This window comes from Neovison vison, chromosome 13 (assembly GCF_020171115.1).
Source record: "Neovison vison isolate M4711 chromosome 13, ASM_NN_V1, whole genome shotgun sequence".
NCBI classification, from domain to species: domain Eukaryota; kingdom Metazoa; phylum Chordata; class Mammalia; order Carnivora; family Mustelidae; genus Neogale; species Neogale vison.
Window position 1 is genome coordinate 1,775,370 of NC_058103.1, and position 15,485 is coordinate 1,790,854.

General features: G+C 66.8%; 1 protein-coding gene across 3 annotated transcripts in view; it reads right to left on the bottom strand.

Annotated features, from left to right (window-relative positions):
• Positions 1-12,447, bottom strand: part of INF2 (inverted formin 2) — a 29,581-nt gene extending 17,134 nt beyond the window's left edge. For 2 of the 3 annotated variants that reach the window (XM_044229819.1, XM_044229816.1), the window contains exon 1: positions 8,443-8,509. The gene's annotated coding sequence lies outside the window, so the exon portion shown is untranslated. Of the gene's footprint in view, positions 1-8,442; positions 8,510-12,077 lie in introns of those variants that run through there. The other variant, XM_044229817.1, reaches the window with a different exon arrangement.
• Between the last annotated feature and the right edge of the window lie 3,038 nt (positions 12,448-15,485).

Here is a 15,485-nt window from a genome sequence, read left to right on the forward strand (position 1 = left end):
CCAGGAGACCGACCAGCGGCCCCCTTGCAGGGGATGATCAGTCTCGACTACCGGCCTGCCCACGAAGGATGCTAGTCGTGTGGCCTGGGGCTGAGTTTCACAAGCTGGTCCAGCCCCTCCACGCGTGCGTCCTACACGTGCCTAGACCAGCGCAGCACACACGAGGGCCTCGCATGCAGGCACGTGATCTCACAGGGCAGCAGAGGACGGACAGATGCGCACGCAGCGTCCACACGGAGAGAACACCGGACGCCCACAGTAACAGTGACCGGGCAGACGCGTGATCCAACCCGAAAGCGATCCCACCTCCGGATGCAAGCGGCGGAGACCCGGTCCCCGCCGGGAGCCGTTCAGGAGGGGCGGCTTCCGTCTGGCCCCGTCCGGGGCTGGTGAACGTTGCTGTCCGGGGCCCCAGCGGGGGCACTTCCCGCTGTCAGGAGAACAGCGCGGGGAACCACCCTTCCTGGCAGGCCCCGGACCTGCGTGGGAGGCAGAGGCCAGGCCGCTGGGCTTGCCGGCTGTGCGCCCGGGGACGGGCCCCTGCCCCTCTGCTGCGGGTCTGTACGGGGACAGGTGCGGCTCCCAGGGGGCAAACGGACCCGGCGGGCACCGTGGGAGCGCTCGGGAGCCCTCCGACACCGCCCGTGGGCGGCCCGGCCCCGCCCGCCGTCCTGCCCAGCCCGCGGCCACCAGCCAGGCCCTGCCCCCAAAGAGGGCGCGGTCAGATGCTCAGGAATGTGATGGGGCTCCCCACCCCATGTGGGGGCGGGGCTGGCCTGCCGGGGGCGGAACCACACGCTCAGGAATGTGGTCTCGGCCCCTCCCACCCCACAGAGGGGCGCGGGCAGAGCAGGAATTTGCATTTACGGAGCCTTTTCTGCCCCCCTCCCCCCCGCACTGCCGGCTGAAGAGCATGATGGTCTCCCGGGTTCAGGCTGCACCCAGTTGGTCGGGTGGCTGCAAAATGAGGGGCGCTTCAGCACCCCCAAGTGTCCCGCAGGAGGTCCGTCCGTCCCCCTGCACCAGGGGAGCTCCAGTGGGCAGGGGTCTTTGTAGAGGAAGATACTGGGGCTCTGACATGAGTGGCATGTTCCCCAATCTTCTTCAGCGCTCCACTTTTTCAACCAACAAAGTGGGGTTCCCGCTGGGGCAGGATCACGCCTTCCCCCTCAGTGCTCTCCTGGGTCAGCTGAGCCGGGTGGGCTGCTCACCTGAGCTCACCCAGCCCACGCAGGACCTGGAGGGGGTACAGACACCCACGTGCCTTTCTGCCCACGCCCGGCCAGCCCCGAACAGCAGTACCAGCTCCTCCAACCGGGCACCCACATGCCCGGGCAGCGGTGCTGACTCACGAGAAGCCACCGCCCCTGGCAGGCGTCTGTCAAGCAGTGTGTTCCTGGGGAGGGGACAGGGGACAGGGTCAAAGTTGCCCCCCCCCCGCCGCCCTCAGAGTCCAGCGGCTGCCACGCAGATGGAGAAACTCAGCCAGAGAGAGAGGGCCTCCTGAGGTGGGCACCGAGCACCAGGCTAGGTCCTGGGCATGGCTGCTGGGAGGCCACCACATGGACCCCCCCAGGTTTGGACAGCGTGGCGGGGTGGGGAGCCCAGACTAAGTGCCAGAGCTCGGCACCTTGGAGGAGCGGGTTTGGCCTTCTGTTCCTAGATCAGTGTGAGGGCTGGGGGACCCGCGGGGTGGGCAGTGAGGGTGAGGGGGGCAGCAGCTAGGGACCGGGCACCAGGGAGAGGGCTGGCTGCTGTGGGGAGGCAGCTTCAGGACAGCCGTGCCAGCATCAGCACAGGGGCTGGGGTGCTTCTGGGCCCAGAGCCAGTGAGGGCGCGGGGGCGGGGTGCAGAGAGCGAGCTTGTCTTCCTTGGGGAAGGCGGGTACAATGGCAGGAGCGGGGTTCCGGAACTGGGAGGCAGGGGCTGCCATGCTGTATTTTTAGCTCCAAATTTTTCCACTGCCTGGCAACTCTTATATTGCGTTTCCTGCAGCAAATTCCCTAGAGCTCGGGGGCAGCCGGGGCCGGCGGGCTTGGGGGAAGCCCCTGGAGCGGGTTCCTCCTCGGATCTCCCCCCCCATCACCTTGGCTCCTTTTGAGCCTCCAGGGCACGCAGCCCCTTCCCCACCAGGGTGTGAGCCCTCAGAGGACTTGCGTGGGTCACCCACCACAGGGTCACCCCAGGCCGGGGGCCCGGGCACAGCAGGCCTTGGGGAAGGAGGAGCAGGCGAGCGCCAACCCGCCGCCCACCCATCCACAGGTGCAGAGTGCAGAGAACCCTGGCCATGTGGTGATGTCCTCACCAGCCCCTGGCCCGCCTCACGGGCCGGGACCGGCAGCCAGCAGTCCCAGGACGGAGCACGGGGCCTGTGGCTCCCAAGCCCTCACCTGACCGCCTCGCCCCCGTGTGTGAGGAGGCCTGCCGGGCCACCGTCCACCCAGCAACAAGACAGGGGGCTGCTGGGGGGGCGGATGGGCACCAAGACCTTCACGGCGCTGCTGAATTAAAAACGGAGACGGGAAGTAGGACATCAAGTCGTACCGTGTAGGATTTCTGCCATCCAGCATGTCCCACCAGACACACGCCTGAATGCTAACACAAGTTGCATCCTGGGGTGAATGTGGTCACTTTCATAATTAGAAAGAGGAAGAGCACAGAGAGAGAACAGGCCTACAGTCTCTGAAGGGCAGTGGGCTCAGCGCGGATCACCAGGGAGGCAGGGTGGGGCTCTGCTGGTCTCCTCTGTGAGGCTACAGCTACGCAGGGTAGAGGGGCCCGAGGGTGCAGGGCTGGGCGGGCTGGCGCGGAGAGCCCAGCGACCCTGCTGGTCAGGGAGGCCGGGCCTGGACGTGGGCCACTGTGGTCCAGGATGTGGGGGCAGGTGGGACGGCCAGCAGACACACGGTGCCCAGGCCGGGCCTGTTTTGTGCCCTCCCTGGGTCCTGGCCTCCGGGGCTAGGACTGGAAGTGGGTGGAAGCACAGAAAGCTGCAGAGAGGGCTGCCCTGGGGTCGAGGAGGGATTTGGGCAAACAGGAAACGCCTGCTAGAAAGTAGGGGGGGGGGTCCTGGGCCTGCCGTTGCCCTTGGCCCCTGAGAGGAGGGTGCTGGCTGCGCAGCCCTGGGCTGGGCGCTGTGTGTCTGCATTTCTGAGAAAGGGCTGGGGATGGTCTGGGAGTCCCGCCTCCCCCAGGGATGGCTCCGGCGCAGGGGAGGACAGGAAGGGCGGAGGCACCCGTGCTAGGAAGCCCAACTTTCGCTTCCACCTGTGCTAAGGGCTCGCGGGGACAGGGTTGGCCCCGGCCTTCTGCTGTCCCCGAGCCTCCATCTCCCTGGCTGCGCGAAGAGCAGGGCCAGGGGGCTCCCTGGAGGGCCTGCCCACCTCTGACATGCTCAGGGCTCGGGTCTAGAGTCTGGCGCCCCAAGGCGGCCACTGGAGAGCGGCACGGTGTGGCCAAGGACCACAGAGGCCACTGTTGCCACCTTCTGTGGCTGAGCCAGTTCTGTCAGTGACTCCTTGAGAGCAGTGATGGGTACAGACTTGTGGCTGGGTGTGAGGGAGCGCAAGAAGCTGGCCTCAGGTCGCAGGGCGGCACTTGAATCTGGGGCCTCTCTATGGCAGGCCCAGCCCCCGACCGCGCCTTCCACCCACAGGGCCTCCCGGGGCCCCACGAGGACCTCAGGCTGGCCACCAGAATCCCTCTTTCTGGCTTCTGCCCCCCAAGTTCAGAGGCAGGCAGCTCAGAGATGCCTCCTCCAGGAGGTCCCCTGTCCCTCCCTGTGTCCCTGCTGCCCTCAGGAAAGGCCTCACCCAGTCTGGGAGGACCCTCAGGGCCTCAGGCTTTGGGCCCTGACGTGTGTGCTCGCAGGCCTCAGGCCGTAGAGGAGGGGCTGAAGACGAGGCCGCGCAGGAGCAGGGAGAACAAAGCCCCGGATTGAGGGTGGGGGAGGGGCCGCTGGCACTGCCTGGCACTGCCAGGGCCCTGGCTAGGGCCCCGTGGGCAGAGGATGGCTCAGCTTCTGGGTGAAATCAGGCTCTGCTGTGGCCTGGCTGTGTCCCTGGAACAACCACAGGATTTGCCAGGGCCCTGGGTCCAGTCCTCAAACGGGGCCGAGCACATCAGTGCCAGCCCTGGAGCCTGCCGGCAGACCCACGGGACGCCCTCTCTAAACCAGGCTCTGGAAGTGCCCAAGTGCCCGCCCTTCCACGGCACCCACCACCGCCTCCTCCTCAGCCAGGGGCCAACATGGAGCTGGGACGCAGCCCCACTCGGTCCCTGGGTCGCCCCGGCTCTGCCAGTGAGCAAGACGCCGGGCGGCCCGCACCAGATGCCGTGAGGCACTCCTTGCCAGCAGCCGAGGGCCGGGCCCATGGAGGACTCGGTTTTCCCATCCTCAAGTGGCCAGGATGTTCTCCGGGGATGCTGGGTTGGCAGAGCCTCGCCCCCCGTGCCGGCCACTGGGCCTGCCTGGCCTGCACGGTCCCTCCTGGGCTGTGCCCTACCTCCACAGCAGCCCTGAAGCCCCAAGCAGGGCCGTGTGTGCCTCCAGAAGAGCAGGCTCCCCTCTGGGCCTGTGGTGCTCCTCTTCTCCGACTCTCATGTCTCCGTATGTGGGAAGGTGGGGACAGGGGAGGGGGACAGGGAGTGCCCAGCCCCATCTCTGGGCAGCCAAAGAGCAGACGTGGGCCTTCCTGCCCTTGCATGCCCAACTGTACTGGGGAGCAGAAATGGGGAACTGCGCATGGGGACACGGACGGCGGGGGAGCAGGCTGCACACTGAGGCCACAGCCGGAGCCCGAGAGGGCCCGGGTGCAGGCACAGACGGGGAGACTGAGGCCCTCCGACACAGCGGGCCAGGGCCCACGCTGGCACCCACACTCGTGTCCGTCTGCACTCAACAAGGCCAAGACTGAGCTCGGGAACAGAGGACCCCCCGCCCCATGTGTGTGTGTGAGAGAGAGTGTGCTGTGCGTGTGGGCCCACGCTGGCTGGGCACCACGGGCACGGGGTGCGGGCAGGGAAGCCGCCGCCCAGGCCCCTGCGGTTGTGTCTGGAGCTGGCCTGCTCCCTGACCCACTGCGCCCTGGGTCAGCCTCGAGGCGAGGCTTGGAGGTTAGGCCTCAGTGGCCCCATCTGCTAAATGGGAGGCACCATCCGCCTCCACCCCCCAAAGTGTGTCTCCTGACTGGTGTCCCAGCCATGCACCTGCACCTGATGACCCTCAGTGGCCGTGGCCATGCGCGCCTGCTCGGTGGGCCTCAGCCTTCGGGGGGGGGGGTCGGCCTAGGCCGTCCACCTTCCAGCTCCTCCTCCCCCGCTTGGGCCCAGCTTGCAGGGAGGGGAGTTCTCGTGAGGGAGCTGCAGCCCACGGGTGGGAGGGGGGCCCTGACCAGGGAAAACTGCAGGGATGAGGCGGGGCTGGGTGGGAAGGTAGCCCTGGGGGGCGGGGGGCAGGCGGAAGACAGCATTCTGTCCTCAGGGAGCCCCGGGGGAGGGGCCTCTGTGTGGTCTAGCCATCCGGGCATCTGTGACCAAGCCCCCATGGCCGGGAGGGCCCACTGGCTCCCGGGGTCCGGCTCAGCAGGCCTGTGGCTGCTGCCCATCCCTATGAGCTGCTCTGGAGTCCTACAGGGGGACGCCCCAGAGCCTGCCCCTCCTCTGTAGGGAGCCGCAGGGCTGCTGCTTGGCCGGGACAAAGCTCTCCTAGTCCCAGAGTGGTGGTGCGGGGACCCGAGGGTCCAGCCTTGGCCTCCATGTGCCCCCATGGCCCAGCCCGTTCTCACCTTGACCCCGGGGCAGCACGCCCTCTATGCTGCACTCTGGTCCACTGGAGCAGTGAGGTGAGCATAGATGCTGATGCGCACAGTAGGGGCTTTATAAATGCGTCCCGCCGCAATGGCAGGACTCCACAACCCAGCAGCCTCAGGCCTCGGTTTCCTGTCCCATGAAACGGACGATCATCCCAGGACCCGTGCCTCACTGGGTAGATGGCGAGGGTCGGAGGCCGTGGGGTGGGAACGTGGCTGGCTGGCTCACTCCTTCCTTCTGTCATTCTCTCGTTTTCCGCCCAGACCCTGCTCAGGACCCGAGGGCATGCGGCCGTGCGCGGGCTGGCCCCTGGGCCCGCTCTCGGGAGGCTGCAGTGCACCCGGCAGGGGGGGCCCCCGGAAGACCCCCACCCAGTCAGTCCCTTCCTTAATCACACCTTGGGAAGGTGCAGGCCCACCCTTGCCCCTCTCTCCCTGCCTGGCAGGGGAGGAGGGTGGCGGTCACCGAGAAAGAGCTTCCCTTCATCTCGGAGTGCTCTCTCCACCCGGCAGATGGGGCAGCCGTGCCACCAGTCCCCCCTCCTGCTCAGGACCAGCTGGAGCGCGAGAGACCCTCCTCACCAGGGGGTGGCCACACCAGGCGCCACAGGGTCAGACCCTGCTGTCACCCCTAGTGATGGGGAGCTCCCCCCCTCACACGCACTCCTTCCTAATGGATTGAAACCAGCCTCCTTGTCTTGGACGTCCAGGGTCCCCAGGCATGGCGCTGTCTGGGAACAGCCCTGAAGAGACTGGCTCCTGCCTGGGCTCAGCCTCAACCTCCCATAGACCCGCTTCTGTCCGCTGTCTTAAAATGGAGGTGCACATGCCTTTCCCAATCCACTGTGTCCACTGGGCCTCGAATCATGCAACTATGAGACACCAACTGTGTACAAGACCAGTGCGGGAAGGAGCCGGGCAGCTGATTCAGGCCACAGCCCTCAGACTATGGGGGGACTCTGCCTTCCGGTTCCTCCTCGGGGTGCCCTGGAGATCACCCCCTGCCCTGGTCTGGAGCGAGGGCGACCGCATCGTGCCCTGCACCGGCCAGCCGCTGCCTTCTGTCCCGCCCCAGCCCTGGGGCACCTGCTACCTTCTCCAGCCTGGAAAGCCACCACACTCTGCTGAGGCGAACGAAGTGTCTGTGAGGTCAGGAGCTCCCGGGTCCCGGCACGTGAGGCCACGAGCTCCTCCACGAAGTGGGGGCCTCACCTGAGAGCTACACTCTGCTGGAAACCAGGGCAGCCCTGGCAGACAGGCTGCCTGGGTGGGTCCCAGGAGGGCAGCCCTACCTGATCACCGCGGTCCTCTCCCCAGCAGGGCCCCTCGGCCCGCAGACGTGACAAGCTGTCCACCAGCCCCGAGCTCCTCGGGGGAGACAGAAGGTGGGGCCCGGGCAGGGGTCAGCTGGGGGCTAGTGCCCAACTTGGCTTTTTAAGTCACGAGTGGATGCTGCCCTGGTGAGGGAGTGGGGGTGGGGAGTGAAAGGCCCGGACCCCAGATCCTTGACACCCCCTCCCCGAAGGCTTCCTGTCCTGGACGGCGCTGTGAAGGGGTCTGGGGTCTCTTCCTCCCCACTGAGAGTGACGGGGAGGAAGTCCACACCTGAACCATTGTCCCCATCCTTCAGGGTGCGGATGGGGACACTGAGGCCTAGAGCAGGCGAGTGTCCTGCCTAGGTCCGACTGCCTAGGGAGCAGGAGGTGGGGCTGGTGGGAAGGGAAGTTCCCAACCCCAGCTCCCCCTGAGGGTATGCATGACCCAGGCGGGGTCACAGCCATGCCTGCCCACACGACTGGCTAGGCCAGGGCAGTAGCTGCTGTGGTCACAGCAGGAGTCTGGCCGCCCTGCAGGGGGGGTTGGGGGGGTAGAGGAGGTAGGGGGGTGGAGGGGGTGGGGGAAGCCCCTAGGTTACCAAAACTCAGGAGGCCAGGCACTTAGACCCACCTGCCCACCCCCCCAGGAGCAGCTGGAGGCTGATGGGGGCACTGCTGGTAACCCCAGTTCCTTCCTGAGGTCGTGCTCATTCCTCACTTCCCTCCTTGGGAAGGGGGTTCAGGGGTGGGGCTGGAGGAGCACAGAGCCAGCCTCCCAACCCCAGGTTTGCCAGCCCGAGCCAGGAGGAACCCCGAGCAGACTGGGGCACGTGCCCCAAGGCTGCCTGTGGCGGTGCCAGGGCCCCGGGTGCGCCCACCTGCGCCCAGGCAGCTACAGGCAGCAGCGCCCGCGGGACCCGAGGCCCGCGCGCAGCTCGCCGGGCTCCCCCCCGCTGCCGACCCGAAGTTGAAGTTTATTTTCCCAACTGTGGCTGATTCATGGTCAGGACGTGGCCGCCGCGGGGACGGGAAATTCTGGCGGCAGCGGGCGGGGCGTTGGCGGGCTGACCCTGGGCCCACAACCGCGGCCGGGGCGTGCGGGCGGCGTCCCCGCGAGGGGTCGGCCGTCCGGGATGGGCTGCGCCCTGGGGCCGGGGCCTCCGGGGGCGCCACGCGGGAGCCGCGAGCCGGGACCCGGGAGCCCGCCCGCCCCGTGCCGCGCTGCCCCAACCCCCCTCCCCGGCCCAGGAGCCCCCGCGCTCGGCCTCAGTTTCCCCTGCGGCTCCCGGGGGGGGGGCGCAGAGGTGTGGACTTACCGGGCGGGGGCGCGGGGGCGCTCGCTCGGGTCGGGCAGGGCCGCGGGCTCCGCAGGGATCGGGCCGGGCTGGGCGCGGGCTGGGCTCCCCCGGCGCGGGGCGCGCGGAAGAGGAGGTGCCGCCCCGCCCCGCCCCCGGCGGCCACGTGGGGAGCGGGCCCCGCCCGGGGCGGAGTCGGGGAGGGGTCGGCGGGAGGCTCTCCGCGCCCGCCGGTGCCCCCGCGCCCGCGCCGCCCCGAGGCCGCCCCTTCCGCACCTGCCGGCCTCGCTCCTGGCGGGCGCGGCGGCGGCGGCGGCGGCGGGGGCGGGAGACGCGGATCCGGGGCCCGGGAAAGTCCCCTCACCTCGGACCTCGCGGTGGGCCGCCTCCCTGGGGTCGCCTGCGCCGGGCCTTCTCGCCCCCGACCCCTCCTCCGGTCCAGCCCCCGCGGGCAGCCGTCGGACCGCTCAGCCGTGGGGCTCAGGGGCAGAGTCCGAGTCGGGCTGTCGCTCGGCTGCCGCGCCCCTACCTGGGACCCCTGCGCTGGCCCCTGGATCCCCGGCTGAGGGCCCCTCGCGGACGTTCTGCGGTGGACAGAGCCCCCACCAGCCGCGCCAGCCCCTGCGGGCCTCGCAGCAGCCGCGTCAGAGTCCGCTGGGGGTGGGGGTCTGGGGCAGGCTGGAGGAGCCGGGCCCTGCAGGCAACGGCCGAGGAAGCCGCCCCTGCTCCCCGCCTGTGGGAGTGCTGGGGCGGTGTTCTCTGCCACCCCCTCCTTCTTGCCCTGCCTCATCAATCCTGCAGCACTGCGGGGCCTGGTTCATGACCCCCACATTCCCTGGAGTGCGGGGGGACCTGCCCCTTGCACGCTCAGAAATCCTGGCTGACCGGCTTGGGAGAGGTGGCCCCCAGCTCTGGAAGTCCCTTGGGGTATGTAACCCTGAGGCGGAGCTCACAGGGAGCGGAAGGCCCCAGGCCTGAGGGCCCAGGGGACCGTGGGTGAGCGAGGGGCAGGTGAGGCAGGTGAGGCTGGTCCTCTGTCCAGCCCGCCTGTTGACAGAGACACAGCCCCTGCCCCCAGGGCCCCACTCCAGCGCTCAGGGTGTGAGTCAGGCCTGGACATGACTTCAACTGCCAAGCCTCTGCTTCCCCACCTGCAAAGGAGAATGACTAGAGCCTCTAAGGCCTGTAATTAGGGCGAGATGAGAACATGGGACAGAGCATCCCTGTCCCTGGGCTCGTCTGACCTTTACGGAGGTCTGCAGAATTCAGAGCCTGGGGAGGCGGGCCCGGTGGGTGGGACTGGCCACGGAAGGGCAGAGGGCAGAGGGCATTTCCCAGCCTTGCCCCAGCTTCTGCCCCAGGACTCACGGTGCGCCTCTGTCCGGTGGGGAGAGGGCCCGTCGATGCAGACTCCCAGGGGCGTCGCTAGCCTCTGCCCAGCCCAGGAAATCTCAGGCCAGCCCCAGCACAAGAGTGGCTTCTGGCCACAGGCCAGTGCCGGATGAGGGCCCTGAGTCCCCAGGAGAGCCAGCCAAGAAAGGTGCTTGCTGACTCTTGGACACTCTCCAACCTGGAGACGCAGGCACATGAGGGCCACTCCTGGATGGGGACTCAGCGATTCTTGGAATGCGTCGAGTCCTTGCTCAGCGTGAGTGCCTCTGCCTGGAAGGCTGGCCAGACACCCCTATCCTGCTCCCTGCCCCTCTGCTTGACCCTCTGAGCTTTGGGGCCTCCTCCTGGAAGCCTTCCTGCCCTCCCCAGAGCTGGGTTTCGGGCCTCTCCTCACTCTCCTGGATCCCTGGATCCCAGAGCCTAGATGCCCAGCGTCGGCAGGACCTGGAGGTGGGGCAGGAGACACGGGCCAGCTGACTCACTGCCGTCCCGAGCTGGCGCCTGGCTGCTTCCGGCTGTGGTCAGTGGGTATATTTGTTGGCCTAATGGATCGAACTATGCAGTGGAGGAAAGGGTGACCTTCTAGCCCTGGGCCTGGGCTGGGGAGGATGGCCGAGCCAGAAGCTCAGCGTTGAGCAGGGTTTCTGTGCCTGGCACCCGTGCTCCCACCCCCGGGCCGCGGAGTGGGCAGAATCCAGAGCCTCACCCAGAGACTGGAGTGGACGCCTGGCATGGCTGGGGTCTGCATCCCAGCCATCTGGCCGGTCCTCCTGCGGCCCGCTCAGCAGGGAGACCCCCTGCCTCGGTGGAGAGGAGGGGGCTGCTGGGGGCCAGCCGGCACCGTTGGTGTGGCCTCCTGCCCAGGGCTTTCTCTCTGGTGCGCCCTGGCCCCCAAGGGCTGAGTCAGTTCACCGCAGGCCAACAGGTAACTGGCCGGAGCCGGCTGAAGACAGCGGGGAGAGTGTGTGTGGGGGGCTGTGTCCATGGGGTGGGTGGCCGAGGTCGGGGCCTTGAAGGCTCTGGGGTACAGACGCTGGCCTGAGAGTGGCTTTCCCTCAGCCCTGGGCTCTGACCCGCCGTGCCTCGGCTTGGTAGGGCTCGTCCTGCCTTACCCACAGAGACATATAAAGACGCCTCCAACCCCGGTCCCCATTTCTTCCAGTGACTCTGCACCCCAGGCACACCCCCATCCAGACCTCGTTCCGACCTGATTTCCTGTCCCACCCCAGAGACTTCCTGTAGCCAGGACAGCACACTCGGCCCATCTGATGACGGACATTATTTCTGGAAGCTACGTCCACCTGTCAGGTCCCTTCCTGGGACCTGGGTCTCTTTTCGGAGCTGCGGGTGCATCTGTGCCTACCCCCAGCTCTGGGTAACCTGATGCCCGAGGACACGGAACATGTTGGAGCTTCCACATGTGGCCAGCCGCCTCTGACCCACTGGCCAGAGTCCCTGTGTCACCGACGCCTGACTCTGGGGGAGCACGCGCCCCCCCCATGCTCTGGCAGAGCAAGGGTGCCCTGCCCCCCACCCCGGGCCGGCTCAGAGCTAGCCCCCGCCTCTTGTCAGGAAGCAGAGCTCAGAGACTGGATGGGCAGACCTTGAGTGAGCTCTGCTGGGAGCAGGAAGGCAGGCGTGGGTGTCTCTCAGAGAGCGTCTCCCTGCCTGACGCGTGATGCGGAGGTGACAACCAGGACAGCCCTGAGAACGGTGGGTGGGCCGCTGTGAGCCCAGGGGGACCCTCTGGGGCCCCCAGAGACCCTGGGCAGCAGCCTGGACTGCGGTTTCACTTCCCCGGACAGGCACCCAGAGTCATCTTTATTGCTTTCATTTTGAAACCTTTTTCCTTCTGTTTCCTTTCTGGGATGGCCTGAGATGACCTCGGACACTGCTCCAGAACGGAGTTAGCAAAAGCAAGCCCGGCCACCGACCCACTCAGCCACCGTCCGCCCTCCTTCCGTCCACCCACCCACCACACACCGTCTGTCTGTCGTGGATCCAACCGCCGCCCTACCCCCCGCCCCCCGCCGGTGCCCCCACTCACACACCCAGCGGTCTGTCCAGACACCTGCTTCAGCTAGTTCTACCTGGGGAGTAAGAGCCAGGGTACCCAGCCTTTGCCCAGAGCAGCCACGGCACCCCGGGCAGCCACTCCTGCTCGGTCCTTGTCCCTGAGGACGCCAGACCTCCCGTCCCTTCCGAGGCGGCTCCTCCTGTGTCCCTATCTCTCCCTCAGTGCCGTGACCCCGCGGCCTCAGTACCTGCTCACGGTGGCCTCTCAGGGTTCCCTGACGGTCCTCTGTGTCCCCAGCTCAAACTGCAGGGAGCCCCCGAGGGTCTGGCTGCTGGTGCTGGCTTCCGGGAGGCTGGGGTCCATGGGGGCCCGCCCCGCTCGGGAATTGCGGTCCAGGAAGTGGGATCAGACGATCCTCGTGGGGGGGGGGACAGTGGCCAGGAGTGGCCTCTCCGTCCTTCATGTGAACACCCACACGCACTCACAGGACAGTCTCATGGTTGGCGAACGTGCCTGCTGGTTAACGCACGTTTATGACCCTAAGGCCACGGCCACTGGGGAGCATGTGCCTGGCCGCAAACACTTTGAGTCCCCGACTAGCAGGTCCCCAGCTGACGTCGAGGGAAGTGACGGCCTGCCCCCCGGTTTCATTCCACCGTGAGCAAGGGTCCGTCTCGGCCTGTCCAGTGACGTGTTTTCCGCATTTTTGTCCTTCCTTTGGAGATTTGCTGTGGGAGTGGCTCGGACGTGCCTCCCGGGAACACGCCTGTGTCAGGAGACTCCCTCCAGGGCCCGGGTGCAGAGCGGCTGGCCGGGGCTCGGCGCGAGCGAGTCAGTGTGGCCGGATCCTTGAACAGCACGGGCTTGAACTGGCGGGTCCGCGTAGACGCCGAGTGTCTCCGAGTGTCTCCCGGTGAATGTGGTCCGGTGCCGTAAACGTATTCTCCCTAAGATTTTCTTGGTTACACGTTCTTTTCTCTGACACTTTCTGTGGCGAAAATACAGCGTGTAACACAGAGCGCACAATGTGTGTTAACGGATGGCTTGTGTTTTGGGGGGTCAAGTTAAAAGTGACGTGTTTTTCGACTGTGCGGGGGGGGCAGGGCAGCACTGGTGTCAGGGTCAGCTCTGCGCGGAATGCGGCGTCTCTAACCAGAAACACACATGGCTCCAGGCTGTGTGTCGACCAGCCGGCAACATGCGGGCCGACCTTGACCCTGGGTCCCCCGGAGGCGAATTCGTGGTTTATGGTGACCAGAGACCACCACGGCCATGCCCTCGGGCTGCCGAGACTGTGGCCACCCCACTGCTGGGGGCAGCACAGGGGCACCTGCTCTCCGCTGTCCTCTGCACCCGCAGGCCGAGGTGCTGAGCTGCACGGCGGCTGGGACAGGCTGCCCCGGGCCTCCCCTGCCTCCCTCGGGGGCCGCAGCTGGCCAGGGAAGGTCTAGACGCACAAGCAGGATGGGCAGCCCTGGTCCCGGGAACTGGGGGGAGGGAGTAATTGGGGGGCACACCAGCTGGAGTCCCCGTGGGGAATCTTTGGGGCTTTGAGGGTGAGGAGGCCTCTGGCCCCAAGCCCGGGGTGTGCACCACGCAGGACCTTTCCCACTTGGCCTGCTCTTGGCCTTGAAGCTGCAGATTCAAGGGTGGGTCTTCTTTTCTGTCTAGAGGGGCAGGGCTGGAGCAAGGGAGAAGGGGAGAGGTCTCAGGGAGGACTGGAGGGCGGGGAGGGGGCATCTCGGCTGCTGTGTTGGGCTCTCCCTGGTGTTCTTAGAGAGATGGGGACCCAGTCTGGAATTCCTTGCCAGTGGTTTTTGGCTCCTGAACTGTGTTTCTTAGAGACACGGTGCCAAGCCTGGGCCTCGTAGGTCTTAAAGGTTTTATTTTAGGGAAGGAGGCTGTCACACAGTGTTGATGAGTGGAATCGGGCCGGCGCCTGCCTCCCTCTGAGCCGCCCCTTGGCTTTCAGCCCTGCCCGGGCCCCCCAGCCCCACAGCCCCTGTCGTCCGAGAACAACCCGAGTTCCGATCCGGGCTCCGGGCTGCTCCCGCCGCCCCTGAGTGAGGCACGGGGCCTCCTCACCTTTGTGGAAAAGAACCCCCTTGCCCCTAAGCTGTCCTATGCATGGACTTGACAGATTCAGTCCAAGGTGTGGGAAGGGGCTCCTTCCCGGCCCCTGCCCCAGCCCCCTGTACCTTCCTGAGCGCCCAGCAGGGCCCAGCATGTACCCAGTACAGCAGGCGGAGGTTTAACGGCCAAAAATAACCCAAAAGCTCAAACCGCAGTGTGGCCCTCCTGCAGACCCCGGCCTCGCCAGTTTCTAGGGTGCTGGCTCTGCAGGGGTGGCCCCCACCCCGGACTGCCCTGGTGCCCCTCCCTCCCCACTCCCTCTGGCCCTTCGTGGGCTGCCCCCGCTCTGCTTCTCCCCACACGTCCCGTCCCAGGGAGGGTCACTGTCCTTCCTGCTCTCCCGCTGAGCTTGGACCACTCTTTCCGGCTCAGGCTTGTGTGGGATTAATCTGTGGCTTCCAGACCAGGTGTGGCCGAGGGGGTTCGGGGGGGGGGGGGAGGGTCTGGGTGGGCTTGCCCTGTCCTAGCTCTGCAGGGGTGCCTCACGCGGGCTGTCCCGGTGATGTGATGTGTACTCCGGGCCCTCCCGGCTCAGTGTGCATCCCTCTCCAGGAAGCCCTTTTGGGCCTCCTCAGGCGGCACCCCGTTTCCTTTAATCTACCCATTCCTTACTGCTTTGGCCATGTTTTTTTAAAATCAGTTGGAAATCTAACTCTGACTGGATGGGCCGAGCGCTGGCAGAGGTCGGCCCCTGGCAGGTGGTCTCGGGGGGCACAGCCGTGCCCTCTGCCAAGTCGGGGCAGCCGGCTGTTGGGGGAGCGCCTGCCAGAGCCCTTCTGTAGCTGGGCCTTCCAGACGTGTCCCCAGCCCACCCCGGCCCAGCCGGGAGCAGCCAACACCACAATGAGTCCACGGAGACGAGGGACGCGCGTGGCACCAGACGTCCTGCCATGGCTGTCACGAGGCTGTCCTTTGTCTTTTTCCCATTTTAAATCGTCGTTCACTTACTGAGCACAGATGACTTCATGAGATCCTGATTCAAAGCCTGCGCAGGGGGGCCGGGGGGGTTCCTTCCTACTTTAGCTTCGCGGGAGCCCTTCACACCCTCCCTGCCAGCAGCTAGAGCCTTTTCTTTGTGCATTCCGGGCTCTGGATGGCCTGGCGTGGGCCCTGCCCAGCCCCCCATGTTTGCTCTCCGGGCACAGGGCCTGGCTGGGACGCCTGCCAGGGGATGTTTGCTGAGTGAGTGCGTCAGCCTGTAGCTCCATTTCCACAGGGTGGGGGGCTCGTGGGTCGGCTGCTGTCTGAGGGAACCCCGAAGGCTGTGGCTCCGTCCTCCAGCCAGGAGCCCTCCCCTCCCCACATGCAGTCTCTCTCCGCGGGTTCCCCGTGGTCCAGACCCGTCTTCCGCGTGCTGGGCCCTGTGAGGGTCAGGCCCCCGCAGGAGAGCGTCTCTGGGCTCCTGGGCGGATTCAGTGCTGGTTGGGGGACCCTGCTGACCCCAGCTAGCAGAGCCTGGACTCTTCTGTCCCCCTTCCCCCTTGTACTGGCTAAGAGGTGGCCAAGTCCTTCTCCCAAAGTG